Source organism: Watersipora subatra, chromosome 11 (genome assembly GCF_963576615.1).
Source record: "Watersipora subatra chromosome 11, tzWatSuba1.1, whole genome shotgun sequence".
Taxonomy (NCBI): domain Eukaryota; kingdom Metazoa; phylum Bryozoa; class Gymnolaemata; order Cheilostomatida; family Watersiporidae; genus Watersipora; species Watersipora subatra.
In genome coordinates, this window is record NC_088718.1 from 33037011 (window position 1) to 33055219 (window position 18209).

General features: G+C 35.4%; 1 protein-coding gene across 1 annotated transcript in view; it reads left to right on the top strand.

Moving 5' to 3' along the window:
- The window catches only part of LOC137408748 (putative acyl-CoA synthetase YngI), a 54552-nt gene extending 52625 nt beyond the window's left edge, over positions 1-1927 (top strand). Inside the window, exon 16 of the mRNA XM_068095331.1 lies at positions 1881-1927. The gene's annotated coding sequence lies outside the window, so the exon portion shown is untranslated. The remainder of the gene's footprint in view (positions 1-1880) is intronic.
- Positions 1928-18209: the final 16282 nt, after the last annotated feature.

An 18209-nucleotide genomic window follows, 5' to 3' on the forward strand; every position in this document is an offset into this window, starting at 1 on the left:
AGTTATTCCTTGCCTAGAAGGGAAGAACTAGTTAGAAGAAAAGTTTGCTAGTAGGGAAGATACACTGTTTAGATGCCCACAATTTATAGGGTAAACTAGCTGAGTGCCTGGTGTTGCAGGGTTAATAAAATAATTACCCAATAAATTTGAGTAACTTAGGCTAGCTCTGAAGCCAGCTTAACGTTGCGCCCTTCATGACGTTATGTGTCAGTTATGCGAGAATTCCGTAAGAGCTGCATAAATATATATCTAATTATTACTTAGCCTTACTTATTACTTGAACGCGTAGTGGGAAGTACGTATGTCTGGAGAGCTGGAGGTTCCGAGTTCAAATCCAGTGCCAAGCGGGTTTTTCATTCCTAAAACTTCATCGCTATAACTGGACATTTGGATGGCGAATGACAAACGCTGAGATTTATATCTAGACTAGCTGTGCCTCCCAGCGTTAAACAGGTATTAAAAATTGGCTAATAAACAATGAGAAGTAACGAGAGTTGTCTGCCACATGCTATTAGCCTGACCCATTGCCAGGCTTGATGGTAGGATGATTGGCACATTGCACAATCACCCTGCGTAGTATGTAGTAGGCAGAGCCATTTGGTATTTGCTTCCATATAGTGACATATATCGGCTAGCAAACAGATCAGTCTCTGTGGTCTAATTGGTACAGTATTGGACTGGCAAACGAGAGCGTCTGAGATCAAATCCTCTTTGGTATGGATTCTTTATTCCAAGATTATAACAATACCTATAGTTGGATATACCAAAAACAGACAAAAGACTTTGAGAAATATATATATATATATATATAACTTACTCAGATGGGTATTTGCTTTTGAACTACTGATTATGCCACCAGAAAACTTCATACTGTTTAGAAAACAAAAGAGGAATGAATCAAAAGTGCCCAGAAACATACAAGGCATTGAATGCATGCATGCAACAACATTGTGCATGCCTTGTATATCAAATATTAAATACACATTGTGTATTTGATACACTATGAGTATTTGATATGTGTATATGTCAAATACCCATCGTGTATTTGATACAATGTAAATGGGGAGTGCAATTCTTACTGAGAAAGAGCTCTGAGATAAAGCAACTGGCTAAACGGACAGGAAGTGCTGATGGTCATGATGGTATTGATGGATCTTTTAAAACTAAGGCTCTCTCTAGTTATGAAGAGGCGGTTTTACAATCAAATATTCAACATGCTGATTACATAACCAAAGTTTTAAACTTTATCTGGCGCTTTATTAGGAACATATTCGAATGTTAACCACTACAATTAAGAAACACCTAAAGCTGGTTTATATTATATCACCGTTTCTTGGAGTTATTGCCACAATGTTTCGGTGATTGTTGATGAAAATACTGTTCACACTACCACAAACCTATCCATGTTTGCATCAGCAAATACTTCGAAGGATAATGTTTTAAATTTTTGTTTTATTTTTTATAAAAAAAAAACTTCTTTATTTTGGCATACTTGAAATAAATACTAGTCCTGCAGCAAATATAAAAAATGGAAATAAATAAATCGAACTATCTGCAACAGCAAATTATTATCGCTAAAATGATGCACATTGTACAGGCTTTCGTCGATGCTCGGTGAAATATCAAGAAAGTTTGACCGCTGCAAACTTTCCTGACGTATCCCCCTTTTTTCATCGATGTTATTAGTTCACAGGGCACATAGTTGACGATAATGGAAGGCACAATGCAAGATGGTGTAGACCAGCCTAATTTTCCTGTTTACTTTGAGCTTGGAATGCTGTTGGATGTGCCAAAGTATGTCTGTATTGAAGATGTTTGTAACATCTGGAACTGCTACATGTAAATGTTTTCTTTCAACCAACTTTTTAACAATCTTTCAGGCTATCAAGGCTCTCGATCTATAAAGGCCTGAAAGAACTCTCACAAGAAACTCAACTTGAGGAAAAGTTTGCTAGTAGGGGCAGAAGATACACAATTTAGATGAACACAATGTATAGAGCACAGTAGCCTGAATGGTACCATTGATGCCATAAGCCATATAGTGGAGAAGCAGCCTACCATAAAGTGCTCAAAAAAGTGATTTACTTTATATTAGGATGGATAATATGTTGAAATAATGTTCTACACCAGAATTTTATGCTGATTCTGAATATCTAGTTTTTACACCCCTAAACTAGTCATCAGACTAATTATAGTGTATTGTCTAATACAATGAATTAATAATATAATTTTTATAATTTACAAGTTCGACCAGTACAGAGCGGGACTGTGATACATCAAACTAGATCAAAACTTGTAGCTGATTTCAAATATCATATTATGAGACTTCAAAATACATGGATTTGAATTTATATTACATAATAATACTATTATGTAAGTTATATGCGTAACCTGAAGTACGTATTAAATATGATTGTGAATACCACCCAATTCCATTTGTTTTTGGACCAGAATTTGAAGCTTGTTCTGAGTATGTAATTTAAAATTCTCTCAACTGGTCACAACATTTTTGGTAATGTATTATGTAATACATGAATTTAATGATATAATTTTTAAGTTTGCTAGTTTATCATTTGGGGAAAGCAAAGAGGCTGCAACACATCAATCAAGATCAGAATTTGTAGTATATTTCAGATTTAGTATTTATATCTTTCCAAGTTGCATAAATTTGAACTTGTACACGATATTATATAATATAATGGATAACATGACTTGTCTGTCAGTCTGATGTAGCACCATGACTGTGTGTTATCTCTTACACATCTACAAGAAGGAAAATCGAATCAAAAACTGTCACAGCTGTTTAAAGATTAGACCAAGATGTAGAACCTTTTTTTCTGTCTGGCATCAGGGAAAGCTATCACGAGTGAAAATATTATGCAAACTTCTAAAGACATAACCTGATACTTGATGTATAATAACCTACCTTCACCAGCATTCTTATTAGAATCTGTATTCTCTTCTTCAACACCAGTTTTGTTTCCACAGTCCTTGCACTGACACATATCTGTACATTTGCGTCCAGCTTTCTGGCACTGGCATCTATTGGATGAACATCCTGTCTTACATCGACAAAACATGTCTTTCATCACATCAGAAAGAGCTGGGTTCTGTGTTATCCATGTAATTTTGATATTGCCAATAGACAAAGTCTAGCCATGATTAGTGGGTAGGGGAGGGTCAATTGTTGGCTGTACAGCTCTACGCCATATGGCTGCTTGGTAACCAGCTCTCATTACATGCAGCCACAGTTTATCTTGAGTTAGAGGAAGGTTAGCTTGGGAAATCCTTGAGGGAGAGCAATAAACCAAATATTTTGCTTCATTGACCTTTTCAGTTGTGTCAATATTATAAAGCCTGCATATGAGTTTCTCTATAGAGTGCTGAGTATCATCATCTACCTCAAACTCCAAGCCCAAAGAGCTTAATATGTTGATGAACTCAGGGTTCTACTTGAGCAAATTCCGAAAGGATTTCTTTTCCTTTGAATGAAATGCGCTAGTACGATCGCAACCGTTGAGTGCATGTAGACCCAAAAGTGCCTGGCAGTAAGGCGGTGTTAGAATACCTGATACATTTCCAATGTGTATGCATCGCATTCGTTCTTTCTTCCCACAGAAGTAGTACAATTGATCTGATGGAAGCTCATTTACCAAAGATATACCAATCATAAACACATCTGTATCTTGACACTTTATCATCACAGTACAGTCTGATCCTTTGTCTTCCATGTTGCACTTTATATGTGCTATCATTCTTGTGTCAGCTTCCTTATGATCTGATGCTAGACTCACTATATTTTTATTACTAGTTTTCCAGTCCTTTGCAAACTGATCTTGTTGCACTCGCAAGAAAATGCTATGTATACATCAAGATCCTGTTTGATCTGTGCACTGCTCCACTCTTTACTCAAGAAAGCCACCAACGCTTCTTTGTTAGCACCCTCTGCCAGGAAGTCTGACCATTTTAGTACCATTTGATTTGGTTAAAAAATTGTCACCTTTTGACTACCATGCATTCATTCTGTTGATTTGATGCTTGCCTCAGGATAGCTATCACAGACAAAATCCACTCGAAAAGAATCATATGATGTAGCGATTGATGCTAGCCTTTTCAATAAGACACTAGCAACCATTCCGAATGCTGCTGGGGGTTTCAAAGCTTGAATCTCAGCCATTCCATCAATGAACACAGCATCAAATTTTGGAAAGTTTTCAAATTTTGTGTAACATGTTGGATGTGGCTCTAGCTTTTCTCCAATGCTGTCATAAGGGTGAACCTAGCTGTCTCCATCATCAATCTATCCGCATTTGCCAGGCTTTCAGCTTACATTGCCATGGGAATAAAAAAGTACTTTTCTAAGATCGATGTTCTTCTGCTGGCTGATTACAAGAAAAACGATCAAAGATCCGTTCTGTACCCTGTAGAATTTTCTTACTAAAAGTTTTCTTAGCACTTTCACTCAAAGCAAAACCTTTCAGTTTGTTTGCCTTTATTGGTGCATTGAATTCTACTTCTTGAGTTGTTATTCGTTTGGTAACAAAATCTTGAAACTGCTTTTCTCCGATCTGTCTTGCATTTTGTAAATCGTAGGCAATGTCAGTTGAAGCCTCTGCTCCAATGACAATAGAGACAAGGTTTTTACCTTTGTACTTGAATGGGTTAATTTGAGCTGATATGATTTCTTTGATGAGACATATTGTGTCTTCATCAGCTTTCCATGCTTATTCCGACATGCTGTGCTTGTCTGAGCTAGTGGAGTCCAATACTAGAAGCTTCTTTATTTCTGTGTGCACAGCTGTCCTTTGTGGATAAGCCATGGTCCATCTCTGTGAGGCAGATTGGGTTTTTTTGTGAATCCAATGAGACCTCTCTGTAATTTAGAATCACGATTGACAGTCTGTTCTATCGCCATACCACAGGCAACACCGGAGAATGGGCGGTGATGCTCATATTGAAAGTTAGAATAACCATGGTGATCTGCCATTGCTTGGTAAATTAGGGAGTGAGTCTTTGCCAGCTGGGTCATCTCCATATAGTAAAGTGTGCCATACCTTGCATAGTTGGAGTGGTCGTATGCAAAAAACTATGGTACACGTTAGTTTACCATAGTTATATTTAGTTAGTTGACATGGAGGTTCCAATCTGATTCCCTTGTGGCTCAAACAAAACTTAGCAGCTGTGTCACCATTTCAATATACTCTGTTTAGAATCTAAATGTGGGTTTGCCTATTGAAGATGGGACTAAAAACTCTTGGAATGCCTTATTCATGGAGGAGAGTTCAGATTTATTACATTCCTAACATACTAACCTCCAAACTAAGAGAATCAAAGGCACTAGAGGATTCAATACTTGCAGCAAATTCATCTAACAATAGGTCATATAGTGCTTCTATGCAGAGTTTGTGTGCCATGATGAACCTATTGTAACTATGACCATTGATCACCCCTTTCAGGCTTCCTTCAGCAATACATTGCGCTTCTGTGATTATTTTGGCCCACCCAGCATCACCATATCTTTTGCCCATCACACCAAGGGAAGCCATCACTGTGTAGAAATCTCCTAATCTAGAGACAAGTTTTAACATGATAATGAGATTGAGGAAGCAAATAGTTTGTGCTTTACGATATACCCTAGGACACTTATGTATTCGCGGCATCTAACTTTCGCGTTTTCGCGGTGTCATCCTCTCGCGAAAGTTTCATGTGCGAAACTAAACTATCATAACAAACGAGCGAAAAAGCGAAACTAAATAGCTTTGTTCATTGATACTGTAGAATGGAATTTTATAACGACATTTATTTTAACGTTTTTAACGACCACTATAGCATCGTTAAAATATAAACCAACAAAATAATTTGACTGTCAAAATTTATTACGTTATTATTTTGCAATTAATTATGATTATTTTCCCATTAAGAATGATTTATAATGATAGGAATTTGATGCCAATGCACACGCATTAGTAGCGTTATCGTTTGCTGGGGACATCAATCAATGCAGTGAGCACTGTGTGTTGAAAGAAAATAAGACACATGCACTGACACTCGCAGTACTACACAAGCAGCATGGCTCTTGAAAGGTTTGGATTCACCACTGACACCTCTTCAATAACTTGTAATTTTTTGAGATTTGTTTTGTTTTAAGTGATGTGACTGACGAGACGTTTTTAAATTAAAATAGGAAAAACATGACCGCAGTTTAAACGCTCAGAAAAAATACATCTTTTTCTTTTGCGCATTTTAACAAAGATCAATTTTGCGGATTTTATTTTAAGTTCATTCGGAGGCTTTTACGCTTTCGATGGGACATGGCCAAGCGGGTGTTTGATAAAACTTAATCTTTTGCAAACCTTTATAAAAGTCGTTAACAAAAATATTTTGCCTCTGATGATGATAATAATGATGCCTAAGAACTACTAGAAGTTGATGTTTGTCTCTATGGCTTGAAATGAAGTGATATTCTACAGCAATAAAAACCGCGTCCATGGCTGTTGGGCAAATAACTTTTCGAATAAATGATGTTGAGGTCGAGTTATCTGAAGGAATTTATCATTGCGTTGGAACTGACCAAACAAATTCGTTTGAGTTGACCTTGTGTTTGAGATGAAATGTTACATTTTATCTGAGGGCGAGTTATCCGAGTTGGACTGTACTTACCGTAAAAAATTCCCAAAAGGTTGGGGCGGCTCAGCCGGCCAGCTGCCCCAGTGAAAACGGGCCTGTTGATAGTCCAAGAAACAAATGGCAGCAAGCGATCAAATTGCATTATCGACCTTGCCCACACCATTCTACCTGCGGTTTACAATTACAAACTAGTCGCAAATTGAAATTTTTTTTTATCGGTGAACTGAACCTGAGGAATCTAATTATGTTTGTTCTACTGCATTTATATTCACATCACTATATTTTCGCACTCATCAGAGCTGCGAAATTAAGTTGCTTCAAAATTTTACTCTGTGAGCTACTCACGAAACTAAATACTAGCGAAATATAAGTGTCCTAGGGTATTGCTTGGTCAGACACTACTACTGCAGTTTCTATAACAAACTTGTCAGCTTCATCGATACTTTTCTGAAGAACCCTAACCAAGATTTCACCACAATTTTCTACACAAGAGAAGCACACTCTTTATCATCCACGTTTTTATAACTCTAAAATGTGAACACTTGACTCATAACGATAATTCCAAGAAAGAAAATGGAGAATTCCAAAAATTTTCGGAATTGTTTTCTCTCAAAATAAAATTGTCTTACAACTTTTAAATGTGACCAGGTATATGTGTAGAAACTATATCATTAAACTCAGCATAAAATTCTGGCCAAGAATCCGGTCTTACTTTATTCTCCATATTTATATAAATAAGAGTGAAATATAGCTCTGGGCTGCTTCTCCACTAATAAGCACAAGTACCATTGGTGCACTTGTTAAGGGCAGACAAGTGGCAGTTGGGAGTAAAACCAAAAGGTTTATCATTGTTTTACCAGAATTATGTATTGCCCATTCTATCATATGCTGCTCCAAACTGGTATACCTTTGTATTAAAAATGATGTAGAATTTCAAAAACTATGTTTTAGGATTATCCTACGTGATATTGACGATTATGACCAGTGTCTAAGTGCCCTTAATGCTGATGAGCTAACTGTGTTATTAGATCGTTTTGGTTTAAAATACTCAAATACTCCAATTTGCCTGACCATTTATTACCTTCTTGCTTCTCAAGAAAATCTACTACAACTTATAAAAAACCAGCACTTTGCCAATCCACGTTACAGAACACCTTAATGCAAAAAGAGCTTTTTTAATACTGATAGTTTTACTTTACTATTTTTTATTATTAATCTTATGATCTAATTTACTTATATATATCTATCTACATGTATGTATCATACCTATCTATGTATTTATCTATGTATTTATCTATGTATCTATATATCTATCCAATGTATCTATATATCTATCCAATGTATCTACATATTTATCTATATATTTACTGTATCTATATCTATCACCAAGTCATTCAACCCTACAAATACTTACTTTTTCTAAGAGATAACCATGAGATTAATCCTTCAAAGGACAGACTATTTGAGAACCTACTGTATATAGTCTCCATTTAACAATTTGCCTATATATTGTGAAGACGCTCGCCGACCCAGTCGACCCCAGCTTTAAGCAGCTGGCAAAAAACAGCTTGGCTCCGTTAGACCGTGAGATGGCTTGGCTCCACCGACTTTTGGCGGTTGGCAGCAACGACTGCCAAAATATTCACATTTTCAACTGGTTAGATATGCTTTCTCAATTCACAGTTTAGGATCACCAAGCATGTCAACAGGCTGGTATGAAGGTCCTATTATTTCTAAATGATATGTGATCTACTTCATCGTGTAATCTAATTTTTTGCAATTTAAGACCTTGAGGGATAGCAGGACAGAAACTGGAACCCGACCTGCAGAGGAAGCCGTGTACCCTCTCATTAACTACAGCTCAATGACTCCGCAAGAGTCAGCCGAACTGACAAGCCAGGGGAAAACAAATACCGGCTCACAGAAGAGACAATCACCCTGTTCAGAGCAGTGCTCCATCACCAAAAGTGCTGAGTCAACCCTCTCCGCCCACAGACTTCCTTGAAAAGATGTTGAGGTGGCCCTCTGCCATCAAGATCCTTTGGTACCATAGACCTATTAACTATATTATATTAACTATAGTATAGTTAATAGGTCTAAGTTTAAGACAGACAGCAGAAAAGAGCCAGCTAGCTGCTGACTGAATGTAACCTTTGGGCAGATGCGGCCAAGGTCACGACCGACCTCACATATGAAAAGACAGTGATGCTCTGTGCCAATATATGCTACAACTGAAGCATGGAGCCTGGCAGCGCTGCCTCTGGGCCCAGCTGGTTACACTCCTGGGCTACATATTATAGCCTACATGCCCTCTACAAAAGAGAGAGATAGAGAGAGAGTGTGTGTGAGAGACACTGGCTGACCAATATTTCAGACAGACACTTGGTGTCTTGGCCGACCTCAGCTCTAGTCAGCTGGCAAGAAGACAGAGAGGAAAACAGAGAGAAAAGAGAGAGACGGGTCAGTCTCACCAAATTGAGAGGAGGAAAGACAGACTTGGCTAGAAGATTGATTGGCCGAGCGCTGGAAAGACTGGACATCTTCTGAAAAAAACCAGGCAAAGCCACGGCTATAAAAGAGAACAGCTGGAACAGTTCTGAAAGGAACAGCTCTCGCTTTTTAAAACAGCCAAAACCAAAGAGCTAGAAAGCACAATAAAGCCTGAAAACAGACAGTTGTATTTTGATGTATGCTTTAAGCTGAGCTAATATGTTTGCTAAAGTATATTATCTTATTACCCAAACAACTTGCTAGTTCCGCATAGAGAAGTAAAAGGTGTCTGAGGATCCTTGACATTATCTCTCTTCCATACCTAACTTCATCTAATTTAAAAATCATCCTTAAATTCTATATACCAATAAACCTAAAGATGGATGCCCTTAGATTTCTATCACTTTCAACCAGATAGGCTGCAGGTGGATGTTTGGGAGGCTGATTCAGGAATCATATGGGGTTTTAGAACCAAATATGTTTAGTAACCTGACAGAAGAGATGCAGTCTATCCATGTGAAGTTTGCATGAAATCAGGCAAAAAATGTGGAACCACATAGCCTTCATGGTAACTAACACACACATGCACCCACCCACATGTGCACACACACACACCCACAAGCATTGGAGGCTACATGTTTTATTTTAATATTTTATTCAGTCTAAAAATATCAAAGAAGGATGATGTAGTAAAGTTCTTGCAAAGACATACAATGGATCAAGATTTGAAGTCAATAAAGTACATGTACAGCGATCTTATGCTTAAGACTATGTGAAATTAACCTGAGATTTTATGCAGCTATAACTTATGTAAGAAATGTATGTAATGAATTCAAACAAATCTTTTGAATAATAAAGTGCAATTTTTTTTTAATTGCGTATAAACTACAACCATACTAAAAATAAAAGCTAGTAAGTAAAGAAGGATGCATATGTGAGAATATTTGAAAAAGTACAAGAGCTCTCAAGGATTATTAAAGGCCTGAACTATTGAAGGAAGCAAACGAGACACACTTTCAAATGTCTTCTGAGCGTGTATAACTGCTGACCAAATACATTATATTGTAAAAAAACTCTGCAAATGCTAAACTACAAAATACATTTGTAATGCAAAAGAGCAAATATAGCCTTTAGCTAAACATAAGTTCAAAAATAGTATAAACGCTCAATTTGCTTCTGAAGCTGCATTTTAAAAAAAACTCACAAATATTGTGACTTTTCACTCACAAATATTGTGAGTTTTCATCTCTTGTAATTTCATTCTTGTAGCAACTCGCAAATATTGTGAGTTTTCACAAGGTAGAAATTAGCTCCCCAATAAGATATAATGTCCCCAATTGTTAGGTAAAAAGTTTCTTTGAGAAGAAAACTCCGAAAATATTTGCCTACTCACAAATGGAAACAGGTCAAATGTGTGTAAGAATTTAACAAACTTAATGGGGACTTACATATTTTTACACACACCCACACTCACAGATGTTCTCGTACAAATGCAGGTAATTGGGGACAGTGCTCAGATTTTGTCGGGAGTTGGATTAAACTATATATTTTTTAGTTTTTTATAAGAAAAAAGGGTTTAAAAGATTGGGGACGTCCCCAATTTCCGAACGTCCCCATTTTGTCTGTTAAATTCTGGTGTGAGTCCCCAATTGCATGCATTTACAAGTTCACACGCACACCCGCCCATACGCACACCCGCCCACATGCACACCTGCCTACATGTCCACATGCACACCCGCCCACACACAAGCGCACACACACACACCCTAAGTGGGATTTATTAATTCAAATCTCCTCTTATATATATGCCTTTAACTTTTCAAATCCTCCATAATTTAACCGGGTAAAGTTTTGATATACATGTACATGTATAGTTCAGCAATTTTATATCAATGGCAGTTTCAAGAGTCACAGCAGTGGTCTACTATGCTAAAATTGTGAGTTCGATTCCTGTATGATTCCTGTTCCAAACTTAGTTGCACATTCATTCAGATATTATTTTTAACCAATAAAATGCTAAAAGTAATTGGTGTACCAGGTCTATAGTAACGGATGTATGGGAACTGGTCTACGGTAGCAGGTCTATGGTAATAGGTCTATGGTGACAGGCCTATGGTTTCGAGTCTATGGTAACAGGTCTATGGTAATGGGTCTGTAGTAACGGGTCCATGGTAACAGATCTATGGTAATGGGTCTACGGTAACGGTTCTATGGTAACGGGTCTATGGTAACGGGTCCATAGTAGTGGATCTATGGTGACAGGCCTATGGTAACAGGTTTATGATAGCGGGCTCATGGTAATGGGTCCATGATAATGGGTCCATGGTAACGAGTCTATGGTAACGGGTCTATAGTAATGGGTCTATGGGAATGGATCTATGAGAAAGAGTTTATGGTAGCAGGTCTGTGGTAACAGGTCTATAGTAACAGATTTATGTTAACAGGTCTATGGTAACAGATCTATGGTAACGGGTCTATGGTAACAGATCCATGATAACCGGTCTATGATAACGGGTCTATGGTGACAGGTCTATGGCACCAAGTCTATGGTAACAGGTCTATGGTAACATGTCTATAGTAACAGATCTATGGTAACAGGTCTTAGGTAACAGGTCTATGGTAACATGTCTATGGTAACGGGTCTATAGTAATAGGCCTATAGTAACAGGTCTATGGTAACAGGTCTATGGTAACAGGTCTATGGTAACAGGGCTATGGTAACAGGTCCATGGTAACAGGTCTATGGTAACATGTCTATGGTAACATGTCTATAGTAACAGGTCTATGGTAACAGGTCTATGGTAACAGGTCTATGGTAACAGGTCTATGGCAACAGGGCTATGGTAACAGGTCTATGGTAACAGATATATGGTAACAGGTCTATAGTAACAGGTCTATGGTAAGAAGTCTATGGTAACAGGTCTATGATAACAGGTCTATGGTAACAGGTCTATGGTTATAGGTCTAACAAATCAATCATGATAGTTTAATGATTACAATAATAGTAAGTAATTACAGAGAATTTCAGGTCTCTTATAAGTAGAGCTATTATCACACAGGACAGAGCTTTTCTGAAAATAAAAACATTTTAAAATTAAATTATCGACAAAGCGCTTAGCAACTTTATAAATTATAGAAAATTTTATGTCATTCCTATAATCATTAATTGTCAATGTTTTTGTTTATTTATATAGAACTCTAGTGTTCACCAAGGTCAACCATGAACTCCTTGTACCAATCACAGAGTCCAGTTTCTAAGTCTTTTGTGATCATCTCATTGACCATCTCTCTTAGCCTCATCTTGCTCACCTATGTGAAAAGATGAGAGTAGATGATTCTCACTAGAGATGCTAGAAAATGAAGTTTTAACTACATTTCCTTGTAAGCTGGAGTAACTTTATAGAAGGCAACTCCATGGAAAGTAAATTTATGGAGAGTAACTTCATGGAAAGTAACTTTATAGAGAGTAACGCACTAGAGAGTTACTCTATAGAAAATAACTCAATGAATAGTGACTCTATGTAGAATAACTTTATGAAGAGTATATTTATGGAAAAGAAATCTTAGTCATTAGTGTGATCAAGTTTAGCCCTTTATAATCATTTAGAATTAGAATGGTTTTGTCAATAGCACCTTAGGCTATAAAAACCATATAGAGAGAAGACAACTTAGATTTGAATAAATAATTCCTATTTAAAATAGTGTTTGTCTTTTTATATAACTGCCTCTATTAATAGATTGCAGACATAGATTTACCTTTATTAGTAGGTCACGGACATAAACCTACTTTTATTAGTAGATCACAAACATACACACCTTTATTAATAGATCATAAACAACCTACCTTTATTAGTAGATCACAGACAGACCTACTTTTATTAGTAATGCATAGACATAAACTTACCTTTATTAATAAATCACAGGCATAAATCATCTACCTTTAGTAGTAGATCTCAGACATAGACTCACCTTACGAGAAGTGTTTGTGTATGGAAGCTTTTCCATATATATCAGTCTGCAGGGTCTCTGCATCTCATCTAACTATAATAGTTAAGGAAATTCAATCCAATAATATTTAAATTATTATTTTATAAATGAAACAATACTCCCAAATCAGTACAGCTGCGCCGTATGTTCAATACTCAATTTTCAATGACACAAAGGGCAAAATGTGTACTCATATTGTGTGGCGAAAAGAGCTGATGCTAACAAACCTTCCGCTAAAGAAACTTTTAAGGCTTTGATAATAGATGATTCAATTCAAGTATCATCAAGAAATTAACAATTTAATTATCAATTCTTTTGCATAATATATTGAGTAAGAATTAGTTCAAATCAGGATTTGAGAAAGATGGGTACAATTCAATTTCAATTCTTTAAAGCAAATCTAACTTCAACGAATAGGTTCAACTCAATTCACCCACGTAGACAAAATTGATTCTTCATCAATTTGACGCATGACCACTAGCTAGCCTAGATGTAGTTCCTGTTAATAGTTAAATATTGAAAGAATTACTCAAGTTACCAGACTACTTATCAAGCAAAAAAATCTGACCAAAAACCATGAAACTGAGAACGACTAAAGATTAAACAAGTGAACCAACTAACCAACAACTACTGACTGATATAACCTAGACAATTGCGTATGATGAGACCTGGTGCTTGAATGACGTGCTGTTACAATTGTTTGCATGGCAATCAGAACAGCATAGCTAAGCTTATTGCCAAGGCAAAACATAAAACTATGCTACATAGAGCAAAACATAGAGCTATGCTACAATGTATATTAGTGATTAGTACACTTTATCTCCCAGTAAAATATATACAGTAATATCGAGGTCTATTGAAAACACAGACGGTTGGCAACACTGCTCCTACATTTTTGCTATAGCTCGCGTCAAATAGCATTGGTTTATTTAAGATATCACTATCGGTGATAGAATTTTGTCAACACAGCAACAAGCACACAGATAGTAATAATAATAACGGAAGGCATTGACGCAATATGACTCAAGTCGCTTTACTTTTTGAAAACAAAGAATCAAGTCAGTTTGTTTATGATGACAGCAAACAGCCGATTCAACTCAATTTTGTTGTTAGGATGTGCCAAGTCAATTCAAATCTGCAGTAGAGAAAACAGCAGAAAATTGCTTCAATTTTTTAAATATGCGAGTTGAGCCTTCCTCAAGTAAGCGTGTTAACTCAAGTGACAAGCTCCACCTGAGCAGGTGCTTTTCTGACTGTACTCATAGATATTGTATGGCTACGAAACCTGATTCTAACAAACCTGCAGCGGTTCTCTTCTTATTATTAGAAAATGACAGATTCTACTATAATAGCATCAGTGAACTTTTTTTGATTCATTCTATTTCCTTCATCTTCGCGACTTGCGAAATTTTCGTCTTTATTTCTCACAAAAGATATTGTGTATGTTTTCATGATGCGCAGTACTTTGGAGTTGCGCTCTCTCCGAATCATGAAAACGGCGTCTTCGCACTGAAATCACTGCGCACTGATCAGTGCGAAGCCAATGCAAATTCGCAGCAAGGAAACGGCAGTTGCGCAGTGGCTGTGCATAGCTCTCAAGCTGTGGAGGCAGATTCATCGAGGGCCATAAACTAGTACAAAAGTTATCCTGCTTATCTTGTTTTTTTTTCTATTCTTCCGATTTTCTTTAACTTAAACTTAATTATGGTCTGCACACACGAAGATGATGAGGTGATTACATAGTGAATATGGCAAATCCTTCCATTTTTTGTTGAAAATACCTAAAGATACACACGTTGACAACAGAATCAGTCAATGAGTTTACAGAATCAATCTGATCAAGCATCAACATGTTAGTGTTATTGCAATTATGTTGAGAACACATTGATGAGTGAATTAGTGCGAGACATCTGCCTTTGGAGGTGGTAATATGTTGACACATGATCTCTGGTCAAGACTGAGTGATTTTACAATGTAGTCACATGGCAGCCAATGTGAAGCTTTTGAGGTTGCAAACTTCATTTATGTAAAGCAGTCAAAGTGATCAAAGAGGAAAAACTTGCGACAGAAGGGCTTACATCATGTTCCATTTGATTTACCCAATTACCATATATCTCCGGATATAAGCCTATCATGTATATAAGCCGACTCTAAAAAAACAGCCTTGAAATCATGAAATTTTAAGAATTGAAATATAAGCCAACCCTATAAATCGTTACAGATCGCTTAATAACCGATAAAAGCAAAAAAAATTGTGGAAGTGTAAGGTTGTAGCTATGGAGCGTCTTTTGCATGTATGGTACAAAATGTTTCTGATATGTGAGTAGTTGTATAATTAGCATAATGTGTCTCTACTTAATCAAAAGGAAACAATCATCTGTGTGCATGGAGCCAATGGAAAACATGTTTGCATCTTACGCTGACTTTAGTTTTGCTTTTCAAAAACACATATTTATAGCTATTGTTCTTCACGATGATCAGAAGCATTACAGGTGAGTAGTTTTCACAAATTGTATACCAATGGACTTCCGCTGATTATTTATTGGGCAATAGTAGTAGTGACAGTGAATATTTATCTTAAACAGTGATAATAATGATGCAAGCTATAGTAATAGTAGTAACTCATCTGACTCAGAACACGCTTAACTTGTCAACAATGACAGTACGAAGAGGACAAAAAAATGTCCAACTCATTTTGCAACACAATTGTGGCCTTTAATGGCATCGGATCATTTACAATTTTATGCTAATTATTTTGGTCAAATGTTATGACAAGCTATATATGCCAGTGTCAAATATTTGGTTTTACTGAATATTTAATTTTCACCGTTAAAAAATTTATTTGGTAGTAATGAATTAATGGTAGTGGTAACCACTATTGTTATGTTATACATGTAATTGTTTCAATAAAATTGAGTTAATAAATGTTTGAGTTGTGGTTGTTAATATTAGGTTAGCATAATACCATTTCGTTTGTTTTCAATCAGAGTTACATGAGATTGAGTTGGACCTTAAGTTTGGTAATTTTTTGCGCTCTAGAATTGGCTTATATGCGGGAATATACAGTACTTTATTTTCTTGTTTTTATTTTTCCACTCGGCCTGATTTTCTTATATTAGCATTAGCTGGTAAAGATGAAATCAAATCAAAATCAAAACCAGGGCTCTCATTTGTTTAGTCGGTATGTCATTATTGACGAATAAATTACAAGCCATCGAACTGACAACAATTTAGAACATGACAAAAGGAAATGTGAGAACAGGAAACATTCACAATGGCCTCAACTTAATGACCTTTGTTTAGACTTGAGAAACTTTTCTTGGTTCAGCTAAAATATGTTTAAGAAACTCTAAGTTGGCTGTCAAGTACTCATGGTTATATTCTACCAGCCATTGCTTAAGATAGGCTTTAAAAATTAGCACTATGTACTTGGTTTTTTTCTCTAAAATAATGTGAGCTATAAAAACGAGAAACTATTTCCTGTGTTTCTACCAACCTCCTGAGATTCTCCGTATTCCAGCAATTCTTCTTCTGATAGTTTTTCTACACTGGCTTTCAACCTACAGTGAATATAATTACTTTCAAATTCACTCAACTTCTTATCTTTTGCTCTTTACACGTATAATTTTCTGTTTTATACCTATATAAAATATTTTACTTTCTGTTTTATACTTATATAGAAATATTTTACTTTATGTTTTATACCTATATACAAATATTTTACTTTCTGTTTTATACCTATATAGAAATATTTTACTTTCTGTTTTATACCTATATAGAAATATTTTACTTTCTGTTTAATACCTATATAGAAATATTTTACTTTCTGTTTTATACCTATATAAAAATATTTTAGTTTCTGTTTTATACCTATATATAGATATTTTACTTTCTGTTTTATACCTATATAAAAATATTTTACTTTCTGTTTTATACCTATATAGAAATATTTTACTTTCTGTTTTATACCTATATAAAAATATTTTACTTTCTGTTTTATACCTATATAGAAATATTTTACTTTCTGTTTTATACCTATATACAAATATTTTACTTTCTGTTTTATACCTATATAAAAATATTTTACTTTCTGTTTTATACCTATATACAAATATTTTACTTTCTGTTTTATACCTATATAGAAATATTTTACTTTCTGTTTTATACCTATATAGAAATATTTTACTTTCTGTTTTATACCTATATAGAAATATTTTACTTTCTGTTTTATACCTATATAGAAATATTTTACTTTCTGTTTTATACCTATATAGAAATATTTTACTTTTTGTTTTATACCTATATAAAAATATTTTACTTTCTGTTTTATACCTATATAGAAATATTTTACTTTCTGTTTTACACCTATATAGAAATATTTTACTTTCTGTTTTATACCTATATAGAAATATTTTACTTTCTGTTTTATACCTATATAAAAATATTTTACTTTCTGTTTTATACCTATATACAAATATTTTACTTTCTGTTTTATACCTATATAAAACTATTTTACTTTCTGTTTTATACCTATATAGAAATATTTTACTTTCTGTTTTATACCTATATATAAATATTTTACTTTCTATTTTATACCTATATACAAATGTTTTACTATGTTAACTAGTCTACTATGTTCCATAGAAAGTTTTTTCCTTTAAGACAAACATATGAATAACAAAAACTTTGAACTCACTTTAAGTAAGGTTAGCTTGCTAAAAATACACACAGGCACGCATGCACGCACCCATGCACGCATGCACGCTCACGCACGCACGCATGCACGCATGCACGCATGCACGCACACACACACACAAGATCTGTACTAAGACCACATAAAATCTGTATTAAGTTTTCGTACAGATTTTAAACTATTTTACTGAATTTAAATTTTTTATCGCTAAAATTTTATCGCCTATCAGTTTCTGTCTTCGCTTTTACTATAGCTTTTAGCGGACCTGCTTAAAACATTTTTAAACCTAATTTGGCAAGAAAACCCAAACATTGCTGTTTTTGTAATGAAGTGGATTTTTGTTAGCAGGTTACAAAAAGTTGTCTGACCACTGATTTTCTATTTAAAAGGATCACAACTCTAACCTTGCGAC